Source organism: Helianthus annuus, chromosome 5 (genome assembly GCF_002127325.2).
Source record: "Helianthus annuus cultivar XRQ/B chromosome 5, HanXRQr2.0-SUNRISE, whole genome shotgun sequence".
Taxonomy (NCBI): Eukaryota; Viridiplantae; Streptophyta; class Magnoliopsida; order Asterales; family Asteraceae; genus Helianthus; species Helianthus annuus.
The window spans coordinates 92,129,200-92,144,343 of NC_035437.2; the positions used below are offsets into that span (position 1 = coordinate 92,129,200).

At 34.5% G+C, this 15,144-nt stretch overlaps 2 long non-coding RNA genes across 36 annotated transcripts; both read right to left on the reverse strand.

Moving 5' to 3' along the window:
• Positions 1 to 1,062: 1,062 nt before the first annotated feature.
• Positions 1,063 to 8,839, reverse strand: LOC110940651. Of its 33 annotated transcripts, XR_004893087.1 has the most exons (21): positions 8,211 to 8,839; positions 7,987 to 8,119; positions 7,866 to 7,912; positions 7,594 to 7,645; positions 7,319 to 7,386; positions 6,906 to 7,233; positions 6,607 to 6,784; positions 6,429 to 6,540; positions 6,170 to 6,250; positions 5,613 to 5,844; positions 4,918 to 5,018; positions 4,683 to 4,764; positions 4,497 to 4,570; positions 4,305 to 4,364; positions 3,678 to 3,742; positions 3,546 to 3,612; positions 3,317 to 3,458; positions 2,993 to 3,218; positions 2,188 to 2,294; positions 1,839 to 1,901; positions 1,063 to 1,299 (listed from the first exon to the last, which is right to left on the reverse strand). It is a non-coding gene; the product is annotated as an uncharacterized LOC110940651 (long non-coding RNA). The 33 variants fall into 33 exon arrangements; XR_004893080.1 differs by having other exon boundaries at positions 3,551 to 3,612; positions 4,923 to 5,018; positions 5,613 to 6,250; XR_004893077.1 differs by having other exon boundaries at positions 3,551 to 3,612; positions 5,613 to 6,250.
• Positions 8,840 to 11,903: 3,064 nt separating this feature from the next.
• LOC118492301 lies at positions 11,904 to 13,773 on the reverse strand. 3 transcript variants are annotated; one of them, XR_004893091.1, is made up of 3 exons: positions 12,754 to 13,613; positions 12,542 to 12,655; positions 11,904 to 12,420 (listed from the first exon to the last, which is right to left on the reverse strand). It is a non-coding gene; the product is annotated as an uncharacterized LOC118492301 (long non-coding RNA). The 3 variants fall into 3 exon arrangements; XR_004893090.1 differs by adding an exon at positions 13,629 to 13,773 and having other exon boundaries at positions 11,910 to 12,655; positions 12,754 to 13,423; XR_004893089.1 differs by having other exon boundaries at positions 11,910 to 12,655; positions 12,754 to 12,989; positions 13,132 to 13,613.
• Between the last annotated feature and the right edge of the window lie 1,371 nt (positions 13,774 to 15,144).

Below are 15,144 nucleotides of genomic sequence, written 5' to 3' on the forward strand. Positions count from 1 at the left end.
CTTCCTCTTAACCTGAGAAACCCGACTTATTTGAAACTTAGTATGGTAGGGTTGCAAGTGAGTTTTTTTTAACGCTATTTCAAGATTTTCGAACTGACCCACGATCAAAATAAGTATTTGAAAGTACCTATACATATAATAAGTAACTAACCCACGTAAGATCTTATGTATTAGATAAATACAAATAAAAACTATTCAAATCATATCTCCTAACTACAATAAATATAATTATACTAAACCATAACATATACATTACCATGTTTCCAAACATAACATAACGGCAGAAGCTGATGAACCCAAACTTTAAATGGGCCGGTTATCAGGTCATGTTTTCCCATCCACAAGCCCGAATAACCCAACCTGTAAAACCTGAAACCGAAGAACACCGCTACCAGCAGGTATTGTAACGACACTCGCCTCTGTTTGATTTTAATTCTTAATGATACAATTCTTTATAAAGCCCAAGAACTCATAACGACTGAAAAAAAAAACAGAAAAAAAAGTGTATATGAAAAAGAAACCATGTAATTAAATGGATTTTTTTTGTATAACTATTATTTAATTGGGTAAATAAAACATTACATATTTCCGATAGCTTCTAATATATTTTTCTTTTCTAATAAATAAAAAAGTAAAAGACCTCAAATAAACATTCGAAGTATTGAAGGTTCCTTTAATTGACATAGGGGTGGGCTCGGCACCAACCGAAAATACCGGTACCGAATATCTCCAAAAATGGGTACCAGTATCGGTACCGAAAAACCTGTACCGGTACCAAAAACGTTAAAAGTCGGTATTGATTCAGTACCGAAAATATAACGGTCCCAATTTTCAATAATAAAAAGTACATAAACAACATTTTCAAACTCATTAGTATTTTCTTTCCCTCACCACAATAATTTATTTATTCCGTTTCATCAGTATCCTAACTTTGTCTACATGTGTATGCATAGTTTTCGTGTAAAGCTAATAACCGTGTCCTTGAATAAAATAAAGACATGTTTTCAAACGTCATATTGTTTTATTAGCTTAGTTATTTATGTTATAAATAATAACAACCCATGAATTGAATCTTTTTACGTGCCAACTTCAACATCCACTTCCCACATACACACGTGTTTTATACAATAAAAAGACGCATACTATTCAAGTGTTGGTACATCTAATTTGATTTACACCAAAATTTTCATTTACTTCTTTATGCAAACCGAAGATAACAACTTAAGTCATTTTTTAAGTCTTAATAAAACAATCAATCATGCTTGTGTAGCTTGAATCTCCCATTACTCTTGATTTCACCTGCAAAAAAAAAAAAACTTCAAAACTTAATAAAAAACCCATTTCACTAACGAAATCGAAGTAGCAGAACATAAATAATAAAGTATATACATAACCTTTATTTTACATGATATACACACCATATATATTAGAAACGTTTCATTCAACAGTGTTGGCATAAACTTTGAAATATAACAAACGTTCTATTACTTATATAAAAACTAAATTACAATGAAGTAAGTTGTAGCGAGTATCGACCGAACGACGTCGGTACAAGCATCGATATTATCATACCAGGTGTTGGCCTTTGTTATACTTTGTGATCGATGTAAAACACGTATCGATATCTTTTGAGGCATCTCAAAACTTTATTTTTTGGTTTCTTCTTTCGGTTTGCTAACGGACCAAACCAATATCGATCGAATTCCCGTCGTGTATAGGAAATCTCTTAATTCTATATAATTGACATATAATACTTCTTTATCAGATTGTACAAATTAAAATGTAAGGGTATAGCACCAGCAAAATGAGAGGAAGGGATGAATAAAAAAACAACATACCTCGTTTCTTCACAGTTTACCAACATATAGAGTGCCATCTCATTTGATAACAATTAAATCAATCTAGGCAAAAAAAAAAAAAAAAAGTTATAACTATGCCATCTCTCTCATTTGATAACAATTAAATTAATCTAGGATAAAAAAATTATTACTAATTTGCATAAAAGGTTATTTAGTGTTATTGTTAATAATATACAAATTAAGAACATATATATATATATATATATATATGATAGGTGGGATGTTCACGGGCCAGTTTATGACGATTTTACATCAAACCGTGAACCAAACCATCAGTAATGGATTTTTTACTTACCAACCCACCCATTGACAGAACTAAATCGAGTACCTGTATGTATAAGCATTACCCTTTGTAACTCCAGAAGCCACGGTGCCAATTCTAGCTTACGCCACAGGCTTAACAGTTAGTTTTGCTTAGCAGATACCCAGTTCAACCTACAGCAAGATTTAGCGACATACACTTAAAACCCCATATGAATTCAGCAAGATTTCGCTACATTATAAAACCCCATACTTACCAACCACAACTTGACTCATTTCAAGTTGACAAAAATGTAAAAAGTTTTGAGGACTACTTAAAACACGTTTCAAGTTGATTCTCACGAACAGTCCATGATAAAACGGTTATTCTTTTAATGGTTCACACATGCTTATTTATAATGATTATACTACACATGACTTTATTGAAAGTCATAGTTTAGGAGGAAAAATAATTATTACTTTCTTATAATTAACAAATACGTTTAAAAGTTATGTGTTCACCCAAATGCATACAAGTTCAACTTCATTTACCAAAAAATCTCATTCGGTAAGTGTTCGTGAACACACTTATTTCCTTAACGAACAAACACAAATAACGTCTTTTTTGCATTCGTTACAGCTCTACTTATTCGTATAATATTCTACATAAATTCTAATTAAAGTTTTAGAATTAGTAGCAAAAACACACATGTCAACATCTAAGAATTATTTCAATCAAGATAGTTTGTATTATTATTTAAAACATTGAGGGGTCCATGAGGGCACCTGGTTTTTGACGGATCGATTTAGGTTATATTCAAACAGATCAAAGTCTTTTTTATTTGTATTCTATTTTTGTCGGCAATTATATACATAAGAGATTTCATACTCACCTTCAATGTGACAATTGACCATTGTGTCATGACAGTCGAACCTCTCGTAACCCTTCTTGCCGCCCAACTACCTTACCATATAACCTCTCTCTTGCTGGTTACTACTACTTTGAAACCCTAACGAAAATTGTTTTCCTAATCAAAACAGTCTATAATTAATTTACATCAATTGGTTTCACACTATCAGTCGATCTAATGCTTTATTATCATCCTGCAGATTAGCAATCTGAAACCCAAAAAAGGCAACATTATAAATGCTCAATCATTTATAATAGGTTAGCATTAACTTGATGCGTTATTATTAAGCACCCAGAGAAAGCAAACCTCTTATCGAGCAAGTTTCAGCCCAGCTTCTAATGGTTCATGGATTGCCTCAATTGGATTTGAAGTTTTGAACAACATGAACCCTTATTAGAGTGGCTTCATCAGTCATAGGCTTCCATTTCTCATCACCCTCCTTTGCAACCTATATCATTTATAAAAAAAAATAAACATTACAAAGCATCGCCTTCACAATGTACATCATCACGGCATCTAAGATAAGCATTTGCACCTCACCGGTTAAGAAACAAGCATATTAAATGAGGCTCAAAGTGTGTGAATGGTTGAGAACAGCATGGCTGCAATGAAAATTCCAGTTGTTAAGCTTGATTATGACAAAACTAAAACTCAAAACCTAGCTTACATAAACTGCACCAGTCCCCTTATCCATAAGATTAATCTTCCTCAAAACACCAAATGTCCTCTCCCCTGCACAAGCACATTTAACCAAGTAAATTTAAAAAACAAACTAAACATCAATCATAGAACTGGCACGCATGACAATATGTCCAAAAAAACTCTACCAAGAGTCGTGTGTTGGAAGGCCATTCCGGTCATTTTGATTTTGAGAGCCAGGACTGATGGTACAAAAAAAAACAAAACCGCACCAAGAACAAAAAACGAAGATGAACAGATGAAGATTATGGTCTTGGTCGGTTGAGTTTCCAAAAATATATCAACTTATTGAAAGCTCTACAAATAATTAATGCTCTAAATCACTAATTATTATGTTTAATAAACAACATTGTTACAATGATAATCTAAATATTTGAATAAAATAGCTTACGAGGTTGTCTGCATCAAAAATAGACTTTAAGCAACTTTCAACTCGTTTGACCGACTCTTGTTCCAGTAATAAACAATATATTTGACCCATTTAACATAATATACAGCCTAAATCAACCAAATTGTAAGTTAATGGGTTGATATTGCCAACGGTAAAAGAAAAAAATCAAGATAATCAACACAGACAACGGGTACATATCCACACCTGATCAACGCTACCGGGCCCAATCAAGACAAGTGCCACACCTGAAGCATCCATCCTATCCTGATACATCAAAAAGCCCAACACCATCAATGCCCCGAAACTCAAAATTGCATAACCAGTTAGCATACATTGCAAAAATTATCACAATAACTCTCAAGTCTTTATCATTTCTAGTATGTATAGGTTGCATACCTTCTTAGCAGCAAGCAAATCAGCTCGTTTCATACAACTTTGATGTAGTCACAGGTTGTATAAATCATGTACACCTGACACAAACCAAGAAATAAAAAAAAAATCCATAAAAGTCCATAAGTAATCAGTAAAATTTGCCTAGATCAATTAGATAATGTACGCATGATAATTTAATTGAAATCTCACCCGGCTTTAGAAACAGTTGAGTTCCATCAAGACACTTAGTTAACAGCTCATTGTCACCAAAAGAGCTATGTAATTCACTAACCTACATCCAAAAACACCAAAAAAATAATCCATGATAAGAGCATGAAAAATGTGTACACCCACATGACCCAAAGTGAAATAAAAAGCCATCAGCATTCTTTGTAAAAAAACATCAGTATCCCATTCTACAGGTTGCATGCCAGCTCTATATAACCTGACCATAGCCAAGCTAGGACACATTTCAGGATGCGAGCACACTTCACTGATACTTGAATCAACAAACATAGGTTGTGTTGTACTTGCTTCCAGTTCATGCTGCATAGTGCATAGAATGTAAAATGTAATGATACAAAATTTAACATCGAAGCAAACAAAATGTAATAATACAATATTTAACATCAAAGCGAATGGAAAATGTTAAAAAGTCATGATAATGACAAGAACTTAGACATGTAATTAACGTATTTGGGATGTCCAGCTTAGATTCGTGGGTCGATTCCACAACCACATTAAGCTGAATGAACTGTGTTGAGGTCGAGTTAGCGAGTTGGTCCACCTAACCTATTTATTTTTTGACTTTTAAAACTATATATTTATGCTATAACTTAAAATGATTGGGTATATCTTTATAAGATGTTACCAGCTATGAACAAAAAGCAACCTGCAACCAAGAAAAAACGATCTGCCATCTCAGATTTACGTAAGCTGCAATCTGACCCGTTTTACAATCAACATGCAACTTGTGATTTACCTTTGCGGTACAAACAATATCCACATGTGGTTATAAAACTAATTAACCCTTTGTCGTAAATCTAAAAGCAACCTCTTGACACAACCGATTAATCAGATCATGTACATCAGAATTACTCACTAACCAGTGTTAAAAAGATATCACAGTAATGCAGGTACCTGACTTCCTCCTGTGAGTTTTTCAAACACGACCATCAAGAACAGATCCATCTAAGTACTTGATACCATAGTTGTTAAAAGCCATCGCCTCTTGCGCCTAGGCCCATTTTTCAGGCGAGGCGAGGCAGTTGCGCCTTAAGTCGAGGAAATTGCACTTTAATTCTCCAGGTGATGGTTCAGGTGCACATTCCGGCGAGATTCCTAGATCCCGGAGAGTATCCGGCCAAAATTTCTAAATTCCGGCAAGATTCTAGTCAGATCCGTACTTTTATCCAAGGAAAACTACTTTTCTACACTAATACACTAATATTCTAGAACTTTTGGTACTAAATAAATGATATAAAGTGTTATATAATAAGTTTGTTTATTTTATTTAAAGAATAGTATTCTTTTGCTAATACATAATATATTTTTAGTTTTTTTTCCTTATACGCTTTATTTTTCTCAGGCCCTTGCTTTTTTTTCGCTTTGCGCCTAGGCCCCAGGCGAGGCCTATGCGCCTTGAGTGTGCCTAGCGCCTTTAATAACTATGCTTGATACAACTATCAGCTAGCTACCTTGCCACTCGACATGTATACAAACCCAAACCCACAAAATTCCCGTGTCCACGGATCTATGACAAGGGGAACGTCTTCCACCTGAAACGATGCATTCCATCATTATGATCATATGGGATACCATAATTTAAGAATGGATTCTCCAATCATCATATCAAAAATTAATCACCAACTTCCATCAAAAGTTAACAAAAGTTTAGATTACCATGATTCTATAAAATTTATTGATTGATATTTACAGACATCGTCTCGGACATACCTTTCCTTCTGCATAGAGATGCTTCTCAAGATCTCTCTTGGTGACTCGCCATGATAAACCAATCGCGTACAAACTATTTCTAGGATTTTCAATGTCACTTGCATCATAGCTCCTGCAAGCAACTCAAATTAATAACTACAAGATCACAAATGTAAATAATCTGACAAATTATGGTTACCAAATTATGGTTCGGAGTGGCGTCACTTTGTGCTCACGGAGTTCATCTTGATTTGGACGGAAGAATCTCGCTTTTGCCGGATTATAAAACCTATCTTCTCCGCCAAGTTATGGTTCGAAGTGGCGTCACTTTGTAGTGTTTAATTAGTTGCATAATATGAACCAACATCATCAAACCCCTAGAACAAAAATCTACTTAAACATGAAAATGAAAACATCTGATAAACAAATCATACTAAAATCATCTTTAAAAGCATCTAACTAAATAAACTCCATTAACAATGAAATTGACACACATACGCGCATCAAATGTTTTGATCCCGAAACTGCACATGAATGCGCATCGCTGCTGTCCTATTCGCTGCACTATTTTGGCAGCTCAATACCGATGTTCTTCGTCATCGTTTGGTCATTAAATGCATCCTGGGACACTCCCAAATCACCACCAGATCAGCCACCACCTTTATACCAGTGTAGCTGCTAATTGTTGTTATTGTTTGACCGGCTTCAGCTTCTTCAGGTCATTCATCACCAATGCCTACTACAATGATTTGCAGATGTTGCCACCAGGATTCAAACCTTTGTATGCACCATTATAGGTGTTGTGTTCACCACATCGCTCCAATACCTAAACTTAATGAAATCATCAAAAAGCAAATTAATTATGATATTCATAACATCAATTAAGTTGAATTTAGGCAAGTAACATGTACATAGGTTGATCTCTTGATGGGGTGGGAGAATGATATCCTTCAAATTGGTACCCCATAGCTTTCTTGTCCTATAAAAGTTGCATAATCTTCTAAAAATTAGAATATAGTTGTTCAAATCAGATCAGGGTTTGCTGGGATAGTTTTACCTGTTCGTGAAGAAGACATAAATCAGAATCAATAATCAAACCTTGAACAATATGATGGACCATCTGGAAACAACTCAATCAATCCAAAGATGAATTTTCATGCTGAAAATGGAAATCATTTGTTATTACCTTGGCTCACTGGGATACATATAAAAATCTACCCGACCCATTAAACCTGAACCTGAACAACCGAATAAAGATACATGTTGGTTATCAGGTTTGCTTTGAAATTTTTGAAACCCGTTTAACTAAACCGAAGAACACCCGTTGACCAAAGCTTTAATTTTTTTTAATCTTTTTTTATATCTGACAGTAAAAGCCACAATTTTATCTAGAACCCTAAAAAAATATAAAGACCCAAAACCAAAAAATATACAAAAATGTATATAACGATTACCCACATGAAGATCTGTGCTAAAACCAGCATCATCAGATGCTTCAAATCAACCTGCAGTTCATTTTTGTAACATTAATAATCAATAAACAACAAAAAACCCCAAGAAAAATCAAACGTACACCTACCGGCCAAAAATCATCGTCTCCATCCACAAAACAAAACCCTCCTCCGCCTCTAGGGTGTCTTGAAAATCCATCTGAAGTACTTTTCGTGCCAATTTGAATCTTCTCCGCCTCTATAATAACATCCCTCCAGCATCTGAAGAAATAACATTAATAAATTATAATTACTTTGAAAATAGGGTGTTAAAATCTAAAACCTAAAAAGATCTTGATGGTAAAAATAGTACCTTTGAATCTAAAATCTTCGATTTTATTACTGATTGCAAGAGACCAACGCGTTGAAAGTTTGGTGTCGATTGTGACCTGTGTGATCCTTTCATCTGCTTTTGAATCAGTTTCCACATTAATTGTTGTAATATCTTTTTCAGTCCATCCATGAATAGAATCGTTCTCGACCCAACAACTATATGAAGTAGTGAAAGTGACAAAATCAGTAATTTTTTCTCTTCCACATACAAACCCTTCATCGATATGTTTAATCTCCTTCGTTAACTTCCCAGGGGTAGTCGAAAATAAAGAAATATAAGAGTTTGGATCTTTGTGTTCTCCATTTCTTCCGGATGCTTCCACAACATGAACAACGTGGGAGAGACGAAACGCCTCGAATCATGATCAGAAATAACAATCAATAAATCTTAGAAGAAAACTTGGTTGATACGAATCAATGATTTTGCAGAAAAGTAGCAGTGTTGAATAAGGCGATATTCATAGCAAAATTATAATCTAATCACAGAGAAATAAAAAGAAGATGAAGAAAAAAGTTGTGATTTGAATTAGAATCGTGAAAATAACAATCAGTGAATATCAAAAGAAACCTGGACGAGACAAATGATGATTTTTGGGATTCAAGACAGTGGTGGAACCAGAAGAAATATTTAGGGGTATCTCAATTTTTTTACCGTGTGTTTATATAATTTATAGAATGGATAATTCTTTTTACCTATATTACGGGGCAGGGCCAATCTTGAAAATCAAGTGCCCTGGTCGAGCCAAAAAAAGACACTTAGGCCTTAAAGAATTAAATTTTATAAACTAGTTTTTTTTAATGTTATTAGTATTTAAGTTAATGAATCCATATCGAGCATTTCACATTTGAGCTATGTTTTATGAATTAATATTGACAATAAGTTTTTAGGTTTTAGACCGAGCTAGATTTATTTTTAATTTTTACGTAAGGGGCCGATCGATTACGCAAAGAATGAAGACTGTGCGTTGGAGCAAGAAGATTGTAAACCGAATTTCGCTACAAGGCATACTAATTGTTGAATATAATGAAACTGCTTCTCAATATTTATACACAACACAAATCCCTTAATAGTCCATCCCTACCCCACCTAACAGGTTATATTAAATTATTTCTTTAAAGAAAGAATTAAAATGTATTTTTTTGGAATTGAAAGGTAAATTAAATTAACTTTTGACTTTCAAACTTATCTTCCCAAGATGTACTCCTCAAGAAACCTTTATTCCTTGTATCAAACTTGCAACTTTTTTTTATTTCATTTCAACGCTAACAAAGAAACTTTACCAACTTCATCTTTCTTCTTTGTTTTCCTTCCATGGTTATTTAGGCCAATATAATCAGTATTTTTTAGGCTTAATTTCAGTTTGTAAAATTTTTTTTGAGGGGTGTCCTAGTTGTTGTTGAGGGGTGTCCTTAGTATAAAAATCGAAAAAAAAAAAATTTTACACTAACGGATAAAAGTTGAGCCGTAGCCTGGGCTACGCCTCGGACTACACTAGGTCCGCCCCTGATTCAAGATCTGAATAGTTCGCATGTTCTAGGGTTTTGCACAGCAGCGGATTGTTGATGAAACGAATGAGGGATCTAGAAAATTAGGTTAATTAATGAGTATATATACCCGGGTCAAACAAAGCGGGTATGGTTGTTGCCGTTCGGATCCCGTGTAAAAATATAAGGTTTCACACATTTTCCCGCCAAAAATCTAATGAGGTTGCACCACAACGCGACACGTGTCCCAAACCTTATTTGTTTATTATATATATATATATATATATATATATATATATATATATATATTAATTTCATTTTATGATAACAATAAATAAAGCCTGACCCGTTTTAAGTATTTTAACTCCCGATCACCGCTATCCTTTCCGATTGATCTGGAACCCATAACTCATGTCAGGGCTCTGCCCGACTAAGTTCGTTAGGATTCTGTCTCGGGACATTGGGACAAAGTTGATTTAGGGGTACTATACTTACCACGAGTGCATTATATATATATATATATATATATATATATATATATATATATATATATATATATATATATATATATATATTTAAAAGCCCAAAAGTTATACCCAAAATTTATACCAGAAGATTTTCTAGTTGAACCCTAAAGTTACAAAGTGGGTCCATTCTCTTTTCTCACTGTTTTATTCTCTTTTTCTTTGTGATATAATTATATTTAAAAATACTCCAATATGATCCGTTAGTAAAAACCCGGACACCTGAAATCCCAATCCATATCAAAGAATCAAGAAAGTCAGATATTTAGTCTTCTCGTGGGCCGCGTAAAGAATAGGTAGAAGGTCACGCGGGCCGCGACAGCTCGTGGGTATCCGGATATGCATGAAGGCCACGTGTCGTCACACGTGTCACGACCACCGGTGACTCACCAACCTCCGAGCTGATCCACACTCCCACGCGGGCCGCGTAAAGATCAACCGAAGGTTCACGCGGGCCGCGACAGGCCTGAATTTTTGCTATAAATAGACTAGCTCAGGGGCTTTCATTCTGTGTCGACAAAACTTTCAAAATCATTTTCACTCTGCTCGAATTTCACTTTCAAAGTAAGGGGGTACTTCTACGATACCGGGTATTAACTAGATCGCTGCTACGATTCAATATCCGATCGATTGAAACTATCCGACAGGATGTTTAAGTGCTACTCAAATTGAGTTTATACTTTGTCATTCGTCGTGATTCCGACGGGATGTTTGAGTGTCGCCGAAACTCTGGCTATACTCTGTCATTCGTTGCGAATCCGCTGGATGTTTAAGTATTGCACTTTGTTATTCGTCGTGAGGGTTTAAATCTCGTGAGTTTATCGTAAAAGTTGTATTCAGTTAATTACCTAGTTTCGTGTGCATTATCGCTTAAATTAGGTTATCAGTAGACTAAACACTACCCTATACACTTACAATTAAAGTAGATGCTAATTCTCAGAAGAATCTGAATCATGAAGCTTGTTAATTCAATATTGCATGCTTATAATGTGAGTCATTCTCTTTTTATCAAATATGCTTTACAAAACTCCAAACTATTTTCAAAGTTATAATTACAGGGATTAAGTCTTTGTAGTCTTCATTACAGCCGGTATGTGGGGTTTTGTATACATTACTTGTTAATCCATCACCATTGGACAACGAGGCAGCCAAGGGGTGATATGACCATAGTCACAGACACTATTGGACAACGAGATAGCCAATGGGTGGTCGAGTGACAAATACCATGGGTATATGGTTGACATGTAGAAACATTGTAATCGCTCTTAATACTGTAAATTATAACAAATATGTTTTTTTGCAAACTGAATGAACTCACTCAGTATTTCCTGCTGACAAAACCTTTTTAAAACACGTTTCAGGTAATTACCGTAGATTGGAATAAGAGTTGGATACGACACTGAAAGGCTTCAAGAAGTGGCTTATTTTAATTAAATCAAATTAAGAAATATTGTTGGGTTTATCCCTTATTAAAGATACCTTTGTAAAACATGGGTTTATCCCATCTATTTAATAAATAAAATCCGGTGTTCTCTAAACTCTGATATTTTCCTAACTCATGGTCCTGATAAAATTTCCGCTGCAATATTTTTCAAAATAATCACCGGTACCACTTGGCTGTTCGCAGCTCCCGATTCCGTCCAGGGTGGGTCGGGAGTCGTGACATTTGAACCCTTCTTACGTACATACCACAGCCCAACCTCGTCGATTGCTGACGGGTCGTTCTCGATTGACCATTTGAAACCCTCGAAGTCGTTGTTAGCAGCGTATTCAAATAAACTGGAAAAAGAATCCTCAGTTTCCACAGTTAGTGAACTCATGACCATTTTGTTAGGTTTTTTATCTTGTGTTTGTGATGTAGATGAAGAACCATATTTATTCTACTCAGGGCTACTACATGTTCTTCATACAGCCTCGATAAAATTACTCAAAAAACCAGCTCGAAACACAGATCTTGGCGAGAATAAAAAATGAGAAACTTATGGTGAGATCTTAAACCACCAAAAAAATCATTAAGTTCCCTCCCATCAACGTTATATTCAACCTAAATAAAAGAACAGAAAAGGTTTAAACATAAAAAATTAAGGTGTAAGCTACTTCATATATATAAATCAATGAATTCAAACCACACGCTTACAAGTAGTTCCCTTGTCGACGATTTCACCAATTCGTCCAAATGAACTATACAATGTAAAAATAGCAAGTACTATTATATTTATATCTTACACCTGCACATCAGTCTATTCTAGACTTATTCTAGACTGGGGTCGTTTGCGCATACACGTGTAAGGTTGTAAGGTACCTGATGGACATGACAGCTGCAGCCAAAGAGATGCTGGTAATAATGGATTTGAAACTCGAAAGATGGGAAAGCAATAAATGGACAAAAGCGAAGATCATGATCCAGTAAGTGAGCCTAAGATTAACAGTCATCACAACTACCATGTCATCTTTGAAAAAAATCAAATGAATACAAAAACCATATGAAACTGAAATTGGTATTTAAGTGATTACCTTCTACGACGAAATTGATTTTTACTGCCGGATGATTCCATAGTTCTTCAACTACCGGTGAATATTCACGTGTCACAACTGGAAAATATATCTTCCGAATTACCAGCCACCATGGCTTTAAAAAGCCAATAAGAATATGTTTTAGGCCTTGGTAGCCATAGACGTTGCTCTGGATTATGAACTTTATACTTTCACGCTCTTCATCAGTGAAAGGGATCTCTTTACATGATTTTCGCCTAATAAAAACATTTCATCGTGTGAATATACAACCATCTTATAATGAGCAGAAATAGAATTCCTGTAATGAGAAAGACTATAATTGCAGGTTGAAAATGGAACTTGTACCAGATCCACGACACCCAATTAAAAGAAGTTTACCGGGGGAAATATGGTCAAAATAATTTGGAAACCATTGACCAAGTGTCTTATGGCAGTCGTCAACCCTACTATCCGACATTATTTCACTACCATTTGCAGCTCGAAGCACCTCACACGCTGCCACAAACAACCTCGGTGGCTGCTGCCCCCATTTACCAGCATTTGCTCCCTAAACCAACCTAGGATTCATTGTCTCGTTCACTGCACCATCGATTCACCCTAGGCCACACTTCCTTTACCAACCTGTACTCTAACCGAAGATGATCAAAAGTTTATGGTAGCTTTTCACAGCCTGCACAACTTAACAACTATTATGTAGTTAAACTTGTCAAAATGGGATGTTTTGAAATTTTGACGACTTAGAAAAGTACTTGATAATTTCAACAACCACCACTCAATGCTTTCCCCAATATCAAATAAATACAAAATGCGAACGATCCTTGGATAATTATATTGAAAATCCACATAAATAACAATATAGATGGGAAAACACTTACAACGACATCGGGCGTACACCTTCCCAGTCACATGCCAACATTCTTCCTAGTCATTTTAATACACTTTGTATTTCATCCGCAAACATTAAATATATAGTATGCTTTGAGCAAAGTTCTCTGACAGCCTTAAGGTAACACTTGTAAGAATTATAACCTGAAAAAAATGTATTTCCATTAATTTATCTCAATAAAAATGCAAATATGAAATAAAAAATACAATAAAGGAGCCAACCATCACAAGGCGTCGGTAATCTTCTCAAATCAAACATAACACAACAAACCAAAAAAAGTTTGGAAATTTTCTCAATGGCTATAATAATGTTCGCTATACGTTTCAAGAATAAGCCAAAATATTAACAATTTACCCAAAAAAAAAACACAAAATTTGATAAAGTTAAAATATTAACAATTTACCCAAAAAAACACAAATTTTGATAAGGTTAAAATATTAACAATTTACCCAAAAAAAAAAAATTTGATACCTTGTGTTGCAATGACACTTCATAGTTCTCTTCTGTCTAATCTAGTGGAAACAGAGAAGATGAACCGGTAAAAACGTTGTTCAAAATAATTAGGGTTCTTAAAACAGACTCAAAGCATAAGAATATTGTAATAAACTGTTAAACAATTCTTATCAATATCGTGATAACTGAAATCGAAGATCAAGACATAAATAAGTTATTTTGACTCCAATGGAAATAGGAACCGTAGATGATTCAAAAGCACCAGATTAGTTTCAATTTAAACAATAACTTGTAAAATCCCTAATCCCAAATTAACCGGATACTAACAATATAATATCAAAGATGGTCTTCACGACTTTGATTGTCAGAGATGGACTTGTAAGAACCCTAATCCCAAATTAACCGGATCTAAATAACATGAAAAAGATTCAACGGATGAAGAAGAGATATGTTACATTGATACAGCTAACCTGATGATGTCCGAGAGTAGATGATGATTAGGATTAGGGTTTGTGTGATTGAGAGCTACATTTTAGAAAGAACAAAATTAACAACAATATTAATAGTTACGAACAAATTAATTTGATAACTGATGATGCTATCTCAGGATCGTTGACTCACGATGTATGATTTCTTCATAGAATGTGAAACCTAGGGTTTTACAAAGGATATAAATCTGAAATCAAGTGTTCTATAACAAATCATATGAAAAAAAAACAAAGAATCAATGGAGAGAATTTAGATAACCAGTACCTACAATAAACAGGTATGAAACATATTAAATCCAATCAGAATCGAAGTTACACTATGTTATTTATCAGAATACAAATCCGACATAAAAAGGTAAATCGGTAGAAGTTCAAATCGGATGAAATATAAACATTTGCAACGCTAGTGAGACAACTGGTACCTGCGATTTGCAAAACAGGGTTTAAGAGATGAAATTCAAAAATACATTAAAGGAAAAAACGAATATATAAACACTTAGAAGGTCGATTAAGAGAAAAAATCAAATAATTTAACCTAACAGATGAATAAAGTTGAGACATAAA